The sequence below is a fragment of the Heterodontus francisci genome, chromosome 37 (genome assembly GCF_036365525.1).
Source record: "Heterodontus francisci isolate sHetFra1 chromosome 37, sHetFra1.hap1, whole genome shotgun sequence".
NCBI classification, from domain to species: domain Eukaryota; kingdom Metazoa; phylum Chordata; class Chondrichthyes; order Heterodontiformes; family Heterodontidae; genus Heterodontus; species Heterodontus francisci.
In genome coordinates this window covers 42,283,201-42,299,839 of record NC_090407.1, presented here as the reverse complement: position 1 = coordinate 42,299,839, position 16,639 = coordinate 42,283,201, and the positions used below count along the sequence as shown (strand labels likewise).

General features: G+C 44.1%; 1 long non-coding RNA gene across 1 annotated transcript in view; it reads left to right on the top strand.

Moving 5' to 3' along the window:
• The window catches only part of LOC137351932 (uncharacterized), a 105,177-nt gene that overhangs the window by 70,201 nt on the left and 18,337 nt on the right, over positions 1–16,639 (top strand). The window contains exon 2 of the long non-coding RNA XR_010969599.1: positions 456–546. This is a non-coding gene — a long non-coding RNA (uncharacterized lncRNA). The remainder of the gene's footprint in view (positions 1–455; positions 547–16,639) is intronic.

Sequence of the window (16,639 nt, the reverse complement as noted above, 5' to 3'; positions counted from 1 at the left end):
TAAATGGCAAAGTGCTTTTTGCTTTAGGCAGTTGTCAGGCTTTTTCTTTCCCACTGAGAGATGAGATAATTGGTCTGTGATGAAAAACAACGCTTTCAGGTTATTGAATGTTTAGTGAGGTGCCACGGTTCCTAAACTCGAGTTGAAACCAACAGTCAACAGGAGCGGACCTGCAGGAGGAACACGGAGCGAGCAGCAGTTAAATAAAGGCCGAATATCGCGGCCTATAGCACTTACCTTCCGGGAGAGCAGCGGACATGGGTCCAGACGCACCTGAGTTTGAAAAAACGTGAACAGTGACAGCACAGGAAAGCTGTAAGGTGATTGGTTGGTGAGTAACTGCTGTTAGGGAGTATCTGTGAATAGCTGGGTTAGTACACTGCTGTTAGAGTGTGTGGACAAATAGCTACAAATTAGAAAAAAAACTTCAAATTAAAATTGATGTAACATCACAGGGAAGCAGATAGCTGACTGGTTGGGTGAGACTTCAGAGCTACAAGCAGCGCGAGAGGGGAGAGAAAGCAATGAGGCACAGGGCGCTAGTCGGTGAGTAGGTATTTTCTTACTTTCTTTTTTCTGCTGACTTTTATTTTTTCTCGTAACATTTAAATCTTAGTACTAAGTAGAAGCTAAAATACCAGCCGTTGGTAGGCGGTTACCTGTTTGTTTGTTCTATTTATAACCATTTATTGTGTTTATTTAACTTCCAATTTTTAGTGCAGTAAATAAATAATTCGAGGCATGGCAGGGCTGCTCACACCCGTTGAATGCACATCCTGTGCCCTGTGGGAACTCAAGGACCCTACCCATGTTCTGGAGAACTACATGTGCATAAAGTGCCACAAATGCAAAAACTTGAGTGCCGAATCTTGGAACTCGAGGAGCAGCTGGTGTCACTGAGGTGCATTTGCAAGGATGAGCGATACATGGATAGCACTTTTCAGGAGGTGGTCACCACAGCTGAAGAGAGGGTAGGCAGAGAGGGACTGAGTGGCTGCCAGACAGGCAGGAAGGACAAGGCAGGTAGTGCAGGAGTCCCCGGAGGGCATCCCACTTTCTAACCGGTATTCAGTTCCAAGTACCGATGGGAGAGAAGTTCCTCTTGAGAGTGCAGCGAGAGTCATTGTTAGAGAAACTTCCAAGGCTGTTTGTGAAGAACAGACTGAGACTAGGATGCTTTGGTGGAGATTGTTTATTGCTTGCCACAGAGCTTACTTCTACTCTTCTAACAACACCCACAGCCAGTGGCTTAAATACAATTAACTAATTAACACCCAACACCTGTTCACCCTATGATCTTGAACTACCAGGTATTTATCATCCATTAACAGAACATCAGACCCTAACAGTCATGACCAGAGCACCATGGGTGGCTCAGCTGTGCAGGGAGGGAGGAGAAAAGACAGGAGAGCAATAGTGGAAGGGGATTCTATAGTTAGGGGAACAGATAGGCGTTTCTGTGGTCGCAGACATGATCCCAAGAAGGTATGTTGTCTCCCTGGTGCAAGGGTCATGGATATCACCAAGTGACAACAGAGCATTCTGGAGGGTGAGGGTGCACAGCCAGAGGTTGTGGTCCACATTGGTACCAACAATATAGGTAGAAAAAGAGATGAGGTCCTGCAGGCTGAGTTTGGGGAGTTAGGAAAGAGATCAGCAAACAGAACCTCAAAGGTAGTAATCTCCAGATTACTCCCAAGGCCACATGCTAGTGAGTATAGAAATAGGAGAATACACCAGATGAATGCGTGGCTCGAGAGATGGTGCAGGAGGGAGGACTTTGGGTTTCTGGGACATTGGGACTGGTTCTGGGAAGGTGGGACCTATGCAAGCTGGACGGTCTGCACCTGAACAGGACCAGGACAAATATCCTTGCAGGAAGGTTTGCTAGTGCTGTTGGGGATGGTTTAAACTAGTTTGGCAGGGAGATGGTAACCTGAGCGTAGCTTCAGATAGGACAAATTCAGGGCAGAGAATGGAAGGCAGAAAGGTAGTGAGTGACTTTGAAAGACAGAAGAAGCAAAGGTCAAAAAGTGTGCAGCACAGGAATTTGGCAGTCTTAAAAGGTATTTATTTAAATGCAAGGAGTATAGCAAATAAAGCCGATGAGCTGAGGGCACAGATAGACACATGGCAACACAATATCATTGCTATAATGGAAACTTGGCTTAAAGAGGGACAAAAATGGCAGCTCAACATCCCTGGATATAGAGTTTTCAGGCAGCTAGAGAAAGGGATAAAAAAGAAGGGGGGTGTAGCATTATTGGTTAAGGAATCAATAACAGCTGTGACAAGGGATGATATGCTAAATGAATCATCAAATGAGGCCATAAGGGTTAAGCTCAGAAATAAAGGAAGGGGCAGCCACACTACTAGGAGTGTACTATAGACCCCCAAATAGTGAGAGGAAGATAGAAGAACAAATATGTAGGCAAATTTCTGAGTGCAAAAACAATAGGGCAATAATAGTTGGGGATTTCAACTACCCCAATATCAACTGGGATACAAACAGTGTAAAGGGCACAGAGGGCACTAAGTTCTTGAAATGCATTCAAGAGAACGTTTTTAGCCAGCACGTAACAAGCCCAATGAGAGGGGGCACAATTCTAGATTTAGTCTTCGGTAATGAAGCTGGGCAAGTGGATGAAGTAGCAGTGGGTGACCATTTTGGAGATAGTGACTATAATACAGTTGGTTTTAGCATAATCTTGTAAAAGGACAAAGAACAGGAGTAAAAGTTCTAAATTGAGGGAAGGCAAATTTCACAAAGCTGAGAGGTGGTCTGGCAAAAGTGGACTGGATACAGTTACTTGAAGGGCAATCAGTGGCAAATCAATAGGAGGCATTCAAAAGCGAAATTCTAAAGGCACAGTATGGGCATGTTCCCACAAAGATAAAGGGTGGTATGGCCAAATCTAGAGCTCCCCGGTTATCTAGAAGCTTACAGGGCAAGATAAAGTAGAAAAGGAAAGCTTATCACAAAAAACTTAATGCTTTAGAAAGCCTAGAGGAGTATAGAAAATGCAGGGGTGAAGTAAAAAAGGAAATTAGGAAAGCAAAGAGAGGACATGAAAAATTATTGGCAAGTAAAATCAAGGAAAACACAAAGATGTTTTACCAGTATATTAAGAGCAAGAAGATAACTAAGGAAAGGGTAGGGCCTATCAGAGATGTACAAGGGAACTTGTGCATGGAAGCAGAAGATGTGGGCAGGGTTCTTAATGAGTTTTTTGTCACTGCCTTCACAAAGGAGAGGGCTGATGCAGACATTGTAGTAAAAGAGGAGTGTGAAATATTAGACAGGATAAGCATAATGAGAGAGGAAGTACTGGAGGTTCTGACATCCTTGAAAGTGGATAAATCACCAGGGCCGGATGGATTGTATCCCAGGCTGTTAAAGGAAGCCAGGGAGGAAATAGTGGATGCTCTGAAGATCATCTTCAAATCCTAGATACAGGCGAGGTCCCAGAGGAATGGAGGTCTGTGAACCTTGTATCATTGTTTAAATAGGTGTGAGGGACAGTCCAAATAATTATAGGCCGGTCAGTCTGACCTTGGCGGTGGGCAAATTATTGGAATCAATTCTGAGAGATGGGATAAACTGCCACTTAGAAAAGCATGGATTAATCAGGGATAGTCAGCATGGATTTGTTAAGGGAAAGTCATGTCTTCCTAACTTGATTGAGTTTTTTGAGGAAGTAACAGGGAGGATTGGTGAGGGTAGTCCATTGGATGTGGTCTACATGGATTTTAGTAAGACATTTGACATGGTCCCACATGGCAGACTGGTCAGAAAAATAATAGGCTGTGGGATACAGGGAAATGTGGCACATTGGATCCAAAATTTGCTCAGTGACAGGAAACAAATGGTCGACAGATGTTTTTTGTAATGGAAGGCAGTTTCCAGTGGGGTTCCACAAGGCTCAGTGTTGGGTCCCTTGCTGTTTGTGGTATATATTAATGATTTGGACTTAAATGTGGGAGGCATGATTGGGAAATTTGCAGACGACACAAAAATTGGCCGTGTAGTTGATAGTGAAGAGGATAGCTGTAGACTCCGGAATGATATCAATGGTTTGATTGAGTGGGCACAGAAGTGTCAAATGGAATTCAATCTGGAGAAGTCAAAGAGAGATACAGCACTGAAACAGGCCCTTCAGCCCACCAAGTCTGTGCCGATCAACAACCACCCATTTATACTAATCCTACATTGATCCCATATTCCTTACCACATCCCCACCACCTACCTACACGAGGGGCAATTTACAATGGCCAATTTACCTATCAACATGCAAGTCTTTGGCTACGGGTGGAAACCAGATCACCCGTTGGCAACCCACACGGTCACAGGGAGAACATGCAAACTCCGCACAGGCAGTACCTAGAACTGAACCTGGGTCGCTGGAGCTGTGAGGCTGCGGTGCTAACCACTGCGCCGCCCACTGATATGCTTGCAAGCATTCAACTCAAAAGAATCCTCTTATCTAATGAAGATATCATCATATCCACAATGGTTTCATGACATCACTGTATGTCTACACAACAATTTGATATTTCCCTTATTGTACTCTGGTTGCAGAAGACAGCTGATAACCAAAGAATCCAACTGAAGACGGTTGCCCTAACATAAATGTTTTGAACCCAAATATGGAGAAATCACTACTTGCAAGGAAGCCATAAATGGTATCAGAGATAAGGAAGTTGGAGGAATACCACTAGGTCAGGGCTCATACAAACCTACTCGTACTCTTTCCTCCATATTATTTTTTCAATCAGTCAGCAAAGCACACATAGAACTTCTTTAGCATGTTCCTCCTTCTATTAACAGCAATATGTGAAGGCTGCTCGTAAGAATAAAATTTGCATTTATATAGAATTCTTCGTGTGCAGGACAGTGATTCAACATTTTACAAAATCAGAAAATGGATATAGTGGCAAAGGGAAAGGGTTGAGCAAGAATTGGGGGGGTGGGGTGGTGCGGGGAGTCACTGTTCCTCTAAGCTGCATGAGTTCACAGCAGTGAAGCAATCTGGAATGTACAGTGCAGTGCAACAGGCCACGCAAAACCAATGTCTCCTGTGCAAGGCCACACAGCAATCTTAAAAGGACCATGCAGCACAGCAAACAAGCCACACACAACAAAGAAAAATTAGAGGGAACATTGAGAGACAAGGGAGGCTGTAGGCATAATCAAAGAGGAGTTTTCAGAAACGACCTTGAAAGCAGGGAGTGTGGTGGTGAAGAGATCAAAGTGTGAGGTAATGCATTTGGGGAGGGCAAACAAAGCAAGGGAATACACAATAAATGGAAGGATATTGAGAGGGGTAGAAGAAGTGAGAGACCTTGGAGTGCATGTCCACAGGTCCCTGAAGGCGACCGGACAGGTAGATAAAGTGAAGAAGGTGGCATAAGGAATGCTTTCCTTTATTGGCCGAGGTATAGAATACAAAAGCAGGGATGTAATGCTGGAACTGTATAAAACGCTGGTTCAGCCACAGCTGGTGTATTGCGTACAGATCTGGTCACCACATTACAGGGAAAACATAATTGCTCTGGAGAAAGTGCAGAGGAGATTTACAAGAATGTTTCCAGTGATTGAAAGTTGCAGCTATGAGGATCGGCTGGGGTTGTTTTTCTTAGAACAGAGGCAGCTGAAGGGTGACTTAATTGAGATGTACAAAATTATGAAGGGCCTGGATACAGTAGACAAGAAGGACCTGTTTCCCCTAGCGGAGAGGTCAATTACCAGGGGGCACAGATTTAAGGTGGAAGGATTAGAGAATACATGAGGAAAAACTTTATCACCCAGAGGGTGGTGGGTGTCTGGAATTCACTGCCCGGATCAGTGGTGGAGGCAGAAAGCCTCAACTCATTTCAAAGATACCTGGACCTTCACCTGAAGTGCTGTAACCTGCAAGTCTACGACCAGATGCTAGAAGCTGGGATTAGATTGGGCGGCTAGTTTTTTTTTCTGCCGGCACTGACACGATGGGTTGAATGGCCTCTTTCTGTGCTGTAACTTTTCTATGGTTCTATGTGGATCCAGCACAGGTAGCAGTGTGTTCCTCTTGCCTCGACATTAGCATTGTGGGTTGCTGCCAGCCCATGCTCACACCGTCTCCTTTGCTTCCCCACACCCCCCACTTGCTGGCCTTACCTGCTCAATGTTTGAGCGGGGCAGTATTTGAAGGGCCAGGACCGGAAAGTGTCATTGAGATGCCCATGACTACCTATTCCAACTTGGCTCAAGGGCAATCTTCAGTAGGAATCTCTCTTCTGTCACACGAGTGCATTGCAGCAACCTTTTTCTGCCCATTGTCGAGCAATATCAAACTTAGGTCCCAGAGTGTTTCATTCGGCAAAGGCAGATCTTCCGTCTTCATCAGTTTGTGGGCCTCCTTATGGATGAGTCAGTGCTGAAAGGAGCAGAGCCAAAGGCTACTGGAGGTGAAATGGCAAAACTACATAGAAGTCATTCAACTGGATAATACAAGGGGAAAAATACACCTCTTGGCAATACTTGTAGAATGAGGTTGGGAAAAGTGATATTGTGAGGACAAGAGAAAAAGACAACAGACCATCTGAACAAGAAGTAAATGAAATCAACTGAGAGCAAGTGAAACAATAAGGACAGTGCAGCACAGAATGAGTTGCAAATGGCTGTGCACATCTGATCTTAGTATGAATGAACCGTCAACAGAGCAGACACCAGGTGAGATAGAAATACAATATATTTACCAATAGGTGTGCATAAAGAAAACCTATTTCTCAATAATGATTCATTCATTGACCAGGCACAATATAACGACTATGAGAACTGGCTAACTTAAATAACTTCCCTGAACTCTGCACTGTTGGCTAATCATGGCACTCTGCCACTGGTTATTCAGCAGATACCTGGGGCCATTTACTTTCTCAGTTTCAGTGAGATATGGAGAGGAAAATAACAGAGAATGCAGATTCAACATTTAGATTTCTTGCCTAAATAACTTGAGTCAGATTGGAGTTCATAGAGTTGATTGGTGCAAGGCAATTAATTCCCAGTCCTTGCACTGTGAATGGTCAATATCACGACTGAATAAATATTGACCAGTAAGTTTACTTCATTCCGATGTAGTTGTGTAAAGTGTATTCTCCCTGTTAAAGATACGCATTTTAAATACACATATTTTCAAAGTAGATATTTTAAATAGAGTGACATGAAGTATTGCCAGAATACTTAAATACAAAATAAAAATGGTATAGTACTCTTATACAAGGCTTTTCGAATACCAGTCAAAGACATTTTTGCAGGTTTTTGCCTCTCCCAGGAGGTGGTTTGGCTAGTGTGAGCGAGGAGTGGAAGGGAGTGGCGGAGGGGTCATGGCACAAGCTAAATTGGCCAGCTTGACTTTCCCTGCCTTTATTATTATATGTTTTTAAATGCATATATTGAAAATCCTAAGGTCTAGAAATTGGATCACATAAAATCATTTTTCATGCACAACGTGCCCTCCAAGATCCCAAAATGGCAGTCAGGAAGCACACACTCATTTCTGGCTGTAAGTGTGCCAACTGCCCTATTAAACAAAGACAAACAATAGGTGTCCTTTACCCACATCTAAAGTAGGAGTTAGACCCTTTGCATATGAAAAGAAGGGGCCCAATGGTCCCTGCTGCAACTTTGGTTTGCCCCGGGGCAGCCAGTGCCAACGTGCTCAGGGAAAGCAACCTAGGGGATCGCCTGCAAGAATAGCTAACTTTCTTACCTGGTAAGGACAATTTTGATTGTCGCCGCTCCCGGTGACCCCACAATCCCAAGATCCCCAACCTACAGCCCTTGGATGCCCACCTCTGATACCACTCCCCAGCCTCTCACCTCCAATCTCCATCCCCTCAGCTCCAGACCCCGATCTCCAATCTCACACGCCCTAAGTTCTGGCCCGTGACCTGTATCCCCACCTGCCCCAGAAAGCCCCAACTTCCAGGCCCCAATCCCACAGGCCATTGACTGTATACCCCTACATATCCCACCACAGATAGTTCCATCTGAGTCCCATAATCACTTCCTCCCGAAGTCAGTGAAGAGTGATATTGGTCGAGGTATAAAAATAGTGGTCCATCCAATCCTGTCAGTTTCCAACAGATGGATTGGATTAAAATTGACCCCATGAGAGAGTATTTCTGCAGAACTCTCCCTCAGAATGTTAACTTAGTGGATTAATGTCCACAATCAGGTAGGTTCCATATGGTCAATGGATGAGGAAGACCTGAGGACCCACAGGGCCTTTTCACATTGCTTGCTTTCAAATGTCCTGAGGAAATTGGAAACTATCAGGTTCATTGAAATTACAAAGTAGCTGCTGTGATGTGTTACCTTTGGAATGACCGTACATCTCAATGCAACTCCTCATTTGCATATAGTCTTGATAAGTGTATAAAGATGTGGAGTAAGAGTAGGAGGCTTGTGATGCTAGGCCCCCAGCTGCCAAGAATGAGGCACATTAATTTTTTCATGAACATTGATTTTAAACTGTTACTGGAGTGAAGAAAGGACTTGTTAAACAGATCAGCCGTGGTTGGAAAAGATATTTGCATATTAACAGACAGTGATTGGAAGGACAAAGCAGCCATTCCCTGACATTCAATAGACTTTTGATTACCAGACGTTGAAGGCAGGGGAGCTCGCATTCTAGGTTGACTGCTAAGATGGCCGAATACACAAACGGACATGGTCAAACCAGCTAGTCACATGACTAACCTGCTGGGCAACCTGAGTTTTTTGAATTTGTACAGTTTGGGCAGAAAGCTGTTTGCTCCTGGACTGAGAAGATCTTTCTCCTGCCTGCTCCATCTCTTTCTCGCAAGCCTCTGAATCCACTGAAGACACACGAACCCCAAGTCTTCTACAGCGAACAAGGTTTAAGAAGAATACTGGGCCCCAATGAAAAGCAAGATCTACCTACAATCAAGAACTCTACAATGAGCTTGAAGAAACATAACAACAACTCTTCAGATATTTCCTCAAACCTTTCCACTTTATTTTTCTTCTGCTCTTTTCTGTCTCTATTTGCGTGTGTGCATTGTGTACGCATGCTAGCGTGGGGCGCGCCATGTATCCGTAAGCGTTAACCGAATTGGAGTTTAGGTTTAAGGTTAATAAATTTGAACTTTTCTTCTTGAAACCTGAGAAAGCCTATTTGTGCTGTTTATTTTGCCTTATAATTGGAAAGCGGTGAACAAGGATTCACCAAGGGGGAGCTTAAACACAGTGTGTTTAAAATTAAAAGTAAAGTAAGACCAGGTGAAGGCTGAAGGGGAACCCTAGACCTCTGTCTCACCTGATCATAACAGATGACTTGAACACCAAAGAGCGACTGCGACCTTAAGCATGGCGCCTCATTTAAATAGCCGGGGCGGCCTGCCTCCCCCTTCCACAATCACGTTGGGGGGGGGGTGAGGGGGTGCTCTCTGTCACTGGCAATGGTGTCAGCTGCCTGTGCACAGGTGCTGCCGCCATTTTTAAAGGGCAGCCAGCCCTGTCAGCATATTTCAGTTTTCAAAGAAAGATCCTCCCAAAGGTAAATAAATAAATTTCTGATGCCCCTTTCCCATCCCACCCCCCCATAACAATTACAATAAGTATTTGCCCCTCCCCCCCCCAAACAGTTACCTTTTACATCTGACCTTCCCCCTCCAAACTGCGCAAAGTTTAACGTTCAACCCCTTCCCACCATCTCCTACACCCATTATGCATATTTGACCCCATTCCCCACCCCCTCATCCCGCACTGATAAACTTACCTCCTTCCACCTCCCCACCAGTGTCACACCTCATTTCCCCCAGTGGGGATCTGAAGGCGATGGAGTGCCGGCCACTGTGCCGAAGGTCAAGGCAGGCCCTCAAGATCTCAGGTAAATGTATTTAAATGTATTAATTTTATTCATTTGAATATGTTAATTGTGGTCCCATCACCTAGCGACAGGGGGGGCGGGGCGGTGGCCACCACAGAATCTCGCCACTGCTGGGAGGATCGGGCTGGCGTTGAGGTTCATGGTGGGCCTCGTCCGGAGCCATCTTCAGGCCTCCCCCACCACAGATCATGATGCCAAGGGCTTGCTAAAATCCAGCCCACAAGATCCTGACAGGAAAGGATGTTTCCTCTTGTGGGAAAATCTATAACTAAGAGTCATTATTTAAAAATAAGGAATCGCCCATTTAAGACAGTGATGAGGAAAAAAAATTTCCCTCAGAGGATTGTGAGTCTTTGGAACTTTCTTCCTCAAAAGGCAGTGGAAGCAGAGTCATAGTCATAGAGATACAGCACTGAAACAGGCCCTTTGGCCCACTGAGTCTGTGCCAACCAACAACCACCCATTTATACTAATCCTAAACAAAAACAAAAAATGCTGGATTCACTCAGCAGGTCTGGCAGCATCTGTAGAAAGAGAAGCAGAGTTAACGTTTCGGGTCAGTGACCCTTCTTCGGAACTAATCCTACATTAATCCCATATTCCCGACCATGTCCCCACCATTCTCCTACCTACACTAGAGGCAATTTACAATGGCCAATTTATCTATCAACCTGCAAATCTTTGGCTGTGGGAGGAAACCGGAGCACCCGGCGGAAACCCACACGGTCACAGGAAGAACTTGCAAACTCCACACTGGCAGTACCCAGAATCGAACCCAGGTCACTGGAGTTGTGAGGCTGCGGTGCTAACCACTGTGCCACAGAGGTAGATAAAGTCTTGATAAACAAGGGGGTGAAAGATTATCGGGGGTAGGTGGGAATGTGGAGTTGAGGTTACAATCAGATCAGCCATGATCTTGTTGAATGGCAGAGAAGGCTTGAGGGACTGAGTGGCCTACTCCTGCTCCTAACTCGTATGTTCTTATAAATGTAAGCTGCATAAAATATACCTAAATTTGTTATTTGCCCCAATTCCTGTCAAATATTTGTCTGTTAATACAGCTCCCACATTACCAGCACTGTTTCGACTCTCCAGTTCCTCCACGTTTTGGGGAAGTTTTTGTTGGGTAAGGGTGTTAAAGGTTACAGAATCAAGGTGGGTAAATGGAGTTGAGGTACGGATCAGTTGTGATCTAACTGAATGGCAGAACAGGTTTGGGAAGCTGAATAGCCTCCTCATGTTCCTATGTCCCTGATGCATTAGTTTTAGTGGCAGACCCAGGATATTGAAGATGAGTGAAGAGACATTGAGCGGCAGGAGGATGTTTCAGCTGAGGCGGGAGAAGGGAGGGAAGTGGAGAGGGCATCAGGCATGGGGCTGAGGTAGGATGGGAAATAAAGCCTGGCCACCCGACCCGAACCCAACCAAACCCGACTACATGTGTTGGGTTCGGCTCGGGTCGGGTCTGCATTCGGCGTTCAGCATTCAGGCTCGGGTCAGGTCGGGCTGGACTCTACTGTTTTGTTTCATATTGTTTTTGTCTTAATCTACGATCTTTTTCCCGTTTCAAAAATATGTTTGTTATTTTCAGGTCGGGTTGGGCATTGAAAACAATTAAAGGACTCGGGCCCGAGTCGGGTTCGGATTGGCTGTTGTCGGGTTGGGCCCGGGTTGGGTTATAATTTTATACCCGAGCCAGGCTTTAATGGGAAAGGTGATGGGCAAGATGTGAGGCAGTATTATTTTAAAATTGGGACAATAAAGGATACCTGCACACAAATGATGTCACACAAATGAGCGCATATGTGTCACAGTGAGTGTGCTCTTTAAACTTTCTCTGCTTGCATGACAAGATAGCACATAAGTGAACACACCTGAACTGAACAAAGCCACAATAAACGCAGCCTTTAACCCACTTGGTGTAGACCACCCAGGATGTCCTGCCATATAGGAGCATGGAGAGAGCAAGGAAAAGGTGAGGTTACAGGCCCTTCCCGAGCTCAGACCCTGCGCAAGTGTCTTTCTATCCCCTCTCACTCCCACACAATCACACGCAGTATCTTGGAATGCAATTCCTATTTCAAAGTATCGCTTGAAGTCATTATTTTAACACTTTTTCATTTTGTGTCATTCTCGGCCTGGAAGAGCAGAGCAGCCCTGCCCAGAACAAGAAAAGCAGTGCTCACCCCTCACACTGAGGTTACCAAACACCAGCACCAGCTTGCGGCGGTAGAATCTGGTGAGGTTGACTGCATGGATAAGAAGGAGGAGGAAAAACCTGATAGGACAGCCATGATCAATTTCACCACCCCCCACCACCCCCGTGCTTCCTGAAACACTAACCATCCTGACTAATGGCAGCAGTCACCTATTTGGTACATTGTGAGGACAACACATTAGCTGAAACCACAGTGCATTCCTGGGGTGAACAGGGAGGCAGAAAATTTCAGGGCACTGGCAATCTTGACTGCCACAGGCAATACCATGCCCATGTTGCCAGTTGCCTGCAGATATCGTTGCAGGAGACAAAAAGACTCTGCATCGAACTCACTGTTGATCCAGAGTCTTTGCAGGCAGGGAGGCGGCCAACTGGCAGGTAAGTACATTAAGTGCTGTAGATATGGTTTTTGACATAATGGCAGGTGTGACCAGTGTCTCTCAGATACCTTCTGATATCCTCGGCATTCCTTTTTTCATCTTGTACCACTTCACGGTATTGGGGGTAATGTATTACCATGGATTGAGGATTGGTTAATTCACAGTAGACAGAGAGTCGGGATTAATGGGTCTTTTTCAGGTTGGAAATACATAACTAGTGGAGTGCCACAAGGATCAGTCTTAGGGCCTCAATTATTCACTATCTATATTAATGACTTGGAGGAGGGGGCAGAGTGTAATATATCCAAATTTGCTGACGATACAAAAATAGGTGGGAGGGCATGTTGTGATGAGGACATAAGGAATCTGCAAGGGGATATAGATAGGTTGAGTGAGTGGGCAAAAACTTGGCGGATGGAGTTTAATGTAGGAAAGTGTGAGGTCATGCACTTTGGTAGGAAGAATCAAAAGACAGACTATTATTTAAATGGAGAGAGACTCCAAAAAGTGCAGCACAGAGGGATCTGGGAGTTCTTGTGCATGAAATACAAAAAGTTAGCATGCAGGTGCAGCAAATAATTATGAAGGCAAATGGAATTTTGGCCATTATTGCTAGGAGGTTGGTGTTTAAAAATAGGGAAGTCTTGTTACAACTGTACAGGGTGTTGGTGAGGCTGCACCTGGAGCACTGTGTACAGTTTTGGTCCCTGTATTTAAGAAAGGATATACTAGCATTGGAGGCAGTTCAAAAGAGATTCACTAGGCTCATTCCTGGGATGAAGGAGTTGGCTTATCAAGAACGGCTAAACAGGTTGGGCCTTTATTCATTAGAGTTTGGAAGAATAAGGGTGATCTTATTGAAACATACAAGATTCTGAGGGGACTTGACAGGGTAGATGTTGAGAAGATGTTTCCACGAGTGGGGGAATCTCGAACTAGGGGACATAGTTACAGATTAAGGGGACACTCATTTAAAACTGAGATGCGAAGGAATTTCTTCTCTCAGAGGGTAGTGAATGTCTGGAATTCTCTACCCCAGAGAGTTGTGGAGGCTAAATCACTAAAAGTATTTAAAGAGGAGGTAGATAGATTTTTGAAATATCGGGGAGTTGAGGGCTATGAGGAGCTGGCATGAAAGAGGAGTTGAGGTCTGGGGCAGATCAGCCGTGATCTTATTGAATGGCGGGCAGGCTTGAGGGGCCGAATGGCCTACTCCTGCTCCGATTTCTTATGTTCTGTGTTTGGGCTTATCCAAACCAGCTCCCATCATTCACTTCGGCCCACTAAGCTTCTGACATCTAGATGCATATTGCTTCCCTGAATATTGTTTGATAAAATGGTCTTTTCTATTAGTGTTTGGCTGACATTCCTGTAAGAGCTTTACTCACAGTCTGCAATCCACAGACCTAGCAGGCAATAATATGGACTATTATTTTCAGGTTCCCCCAAAAATAATTCCAAAAATACAAATTAATTAAACTTCCAAAAATATTGAAAAAACATCCAATGAAAGCAAAGTACTAAAATGTTCGGTGAGCACTGAAACAAACCACACAAGGTGAATTTCTCAATGCATGTTCCCAAGGAGAAGCCGTGCTATTCCCACAAATTTCTATTGATTCATTTTAATGTCAGGAGCTATTGAAGGCAAAAACTGAAATTGGACACAAAAGTTGGGAAACTGCATCAGGTGGTCATTTTGAGGCCGTAATGAAACTATGATACCAGGTTTAGAGGTTTAAGTTATGAGGACAGGTTGCATAAGTTTATTTAGTATTACCTTGAGTGTAGAAGATTGAAGCAGGAACTGACTGAGATGTTTAAAATATTAAGAGGATTTGATAGGGGTAATACACAGAAACTATATCCTCTGGTGGGGAAATCAAGAACAAGGAGATACATCTTAAATTTAAAGGTAGGCTGTTTAGAAGCAAAATCACTTTTTTTACACAAAGAGTGGTGGAAATCTGGAATTCTCTCCCTGAAAGGCTGTGTGAGAAATAAGTGCTCCTGTATAGGCACAAATCTTCTGCTTTTGTGTGAGTCCAGCACCATTCCCACAAATTTAATATCTTTTAATTTGTCATTTGACAGATTTTTCTTGAATATGGCAATAAAATTATCTTCTCTTTGAATGTTCTGACAAGACATTGGCTGAGCGTCACATAGGAACTGACACCATGAAACTTTATTCTCAAAATACAATTAAAATATGAAAAATGAAAGGAACAAAAAATTAGATTTGAAATGCCTTTGAAATCTGATAAGTAATGTGCACATACTTGGATAAAATTAGCTGTCTTTCCCAAGTTTTAGGCTTCTCAAGAAGCAGAATGAGCTGTTCAAGGGATATCTCAGAAAAATAGAAATTAAAATTGGAATCAAAGCTCAATCCTGACCAGTAAAAATAAGATAGAGCCTTTCACTCAATGTGGCATCCTCATAGACAGATGCCCTTCATCAGCCTAGAGCCAATATATGTCAGGTAAAGACATGCTTCTTTATTAATTGGGATAGTCATCGTGTTAAGGGCTTAGATGGAGTGGAGTTCTTAAAATGTATACAGGAGAACTTTTTAGCTCAATATGTAGAGGATCCAACAAGGGAGAGTGCAGTGCTGGACCTAATTCTGGGGAATGAAGCCGGACAGGTGGTTGATATGTTGGTGGGGGTGCATTTTGGGAATAGTGACCATAACATGGTACAATTTAAGCTTGTTATGGAGAAAGAAATAGACAAGTTGCAAAAAAAGGTTTTGGATTGGGGGAGAGTGAATTTTAGTAAAATAAGGCAGGATCTGGCCAAGGTAGACTGGAAAGAGTTACTTGTCGGGAAATCTACAGAAGAGCAGTGGGGGGCATTCAAAAAGGAAATGGGAAGGGTACAGGCCCAACATGTTCCCTCTAGGGTAATAGGTAGGAGCAACAAGCCCAGAGAACCATGGATGACCAGAAACATTCAGGGTATGATGAGAAGGAAAAGAGGCTTTTAGCAAATACAAGGAGAGCAAATCAATGGAAGCATTAGTGGAGTACAGAAAGTGTAGGATGGAGCTTAAGAAAGCAATTAGGAGAGCAAAGAGGGGATATGAGAAAGCTCTGGCTGGTAAAAGTAGGGAAAATCCCAAGATATTCTATAAGTATATCAATGGGAAGAGGATAACCAGGGAAAGAGTAGGACCCATTAGGGACCAAGGGGGAAATCTGTGGGTGGAGCCAGAGGACATTGGTAGGATGTTGAATGAATACTTCACATCTGTCTTCACACAAGAGAATGAGGATGTAGAAATGGAAATTAGAGAGAGAGACTGTGAGGTTCTTGAGCAAATTGTCATAGGGAGTGACAAGGTATTGGGAGGTTTTGGAAGGCTTAAAAGTGGACAAATCTCCAGGTCCGGATGATTTGTGTTCCAGGATGCTGTGGGAGGCGAGGGTGGAGATTGTAGGGGCTCTGAACCTAATTTTTAATTCCTCTCTGGCCACGGGGGAGGTGCCAGAGGACTGGAGAACAGCTAATGTGGTCCCACTATTTAAGAAAGGTTGTAGAGATAAGCCAGGGAACTACAGATCAGTGAGTCTCACGTCAGTGGTAGGGAAACTATTGGAGAAAATTCTGAAGGAGATAATCTATCACCATTTGGAGAGGCAAAATTTGATTAGGAATAGTCAGCATGGCTTTGTCAGAGGGAGGTCATGCCTAACAAATTTGATTGAATTTTTTGAGCATGTGACCAGGTGTGTAGATGAGGGTAGTGCAGTTGATGTAGTTTACATGGATTTCAGCAAAGCGTTTGACAAGGTCCCACATGGGAGACTTATCAAGAAAGCAAATGCACATGGGATACAAGGTAACTTGATAAGGTGGATTCAAAATTGGCTTAGCTGTAGGAGACAGAGAGTGATGACAGATGGCTGTTTTAGTGACTGGAAGCCAGTATCCAGTAGTGTACCACAGGGATCTGTGCTGGGTCCCCTATTGTTTGTCATTTATATAAAACAACATAGATGACTATGTGGGTGGTAGGATCAGTCAGTTTGCGGATGACACAAAGATTGGCTGAGTGGTTAACAGTGAGGTGGAGTGTCTTAGGTTACAGGAAGATATAGACGGATGGTCAAATGGGCAGAAAAGTGGCAGATAGAATTTAA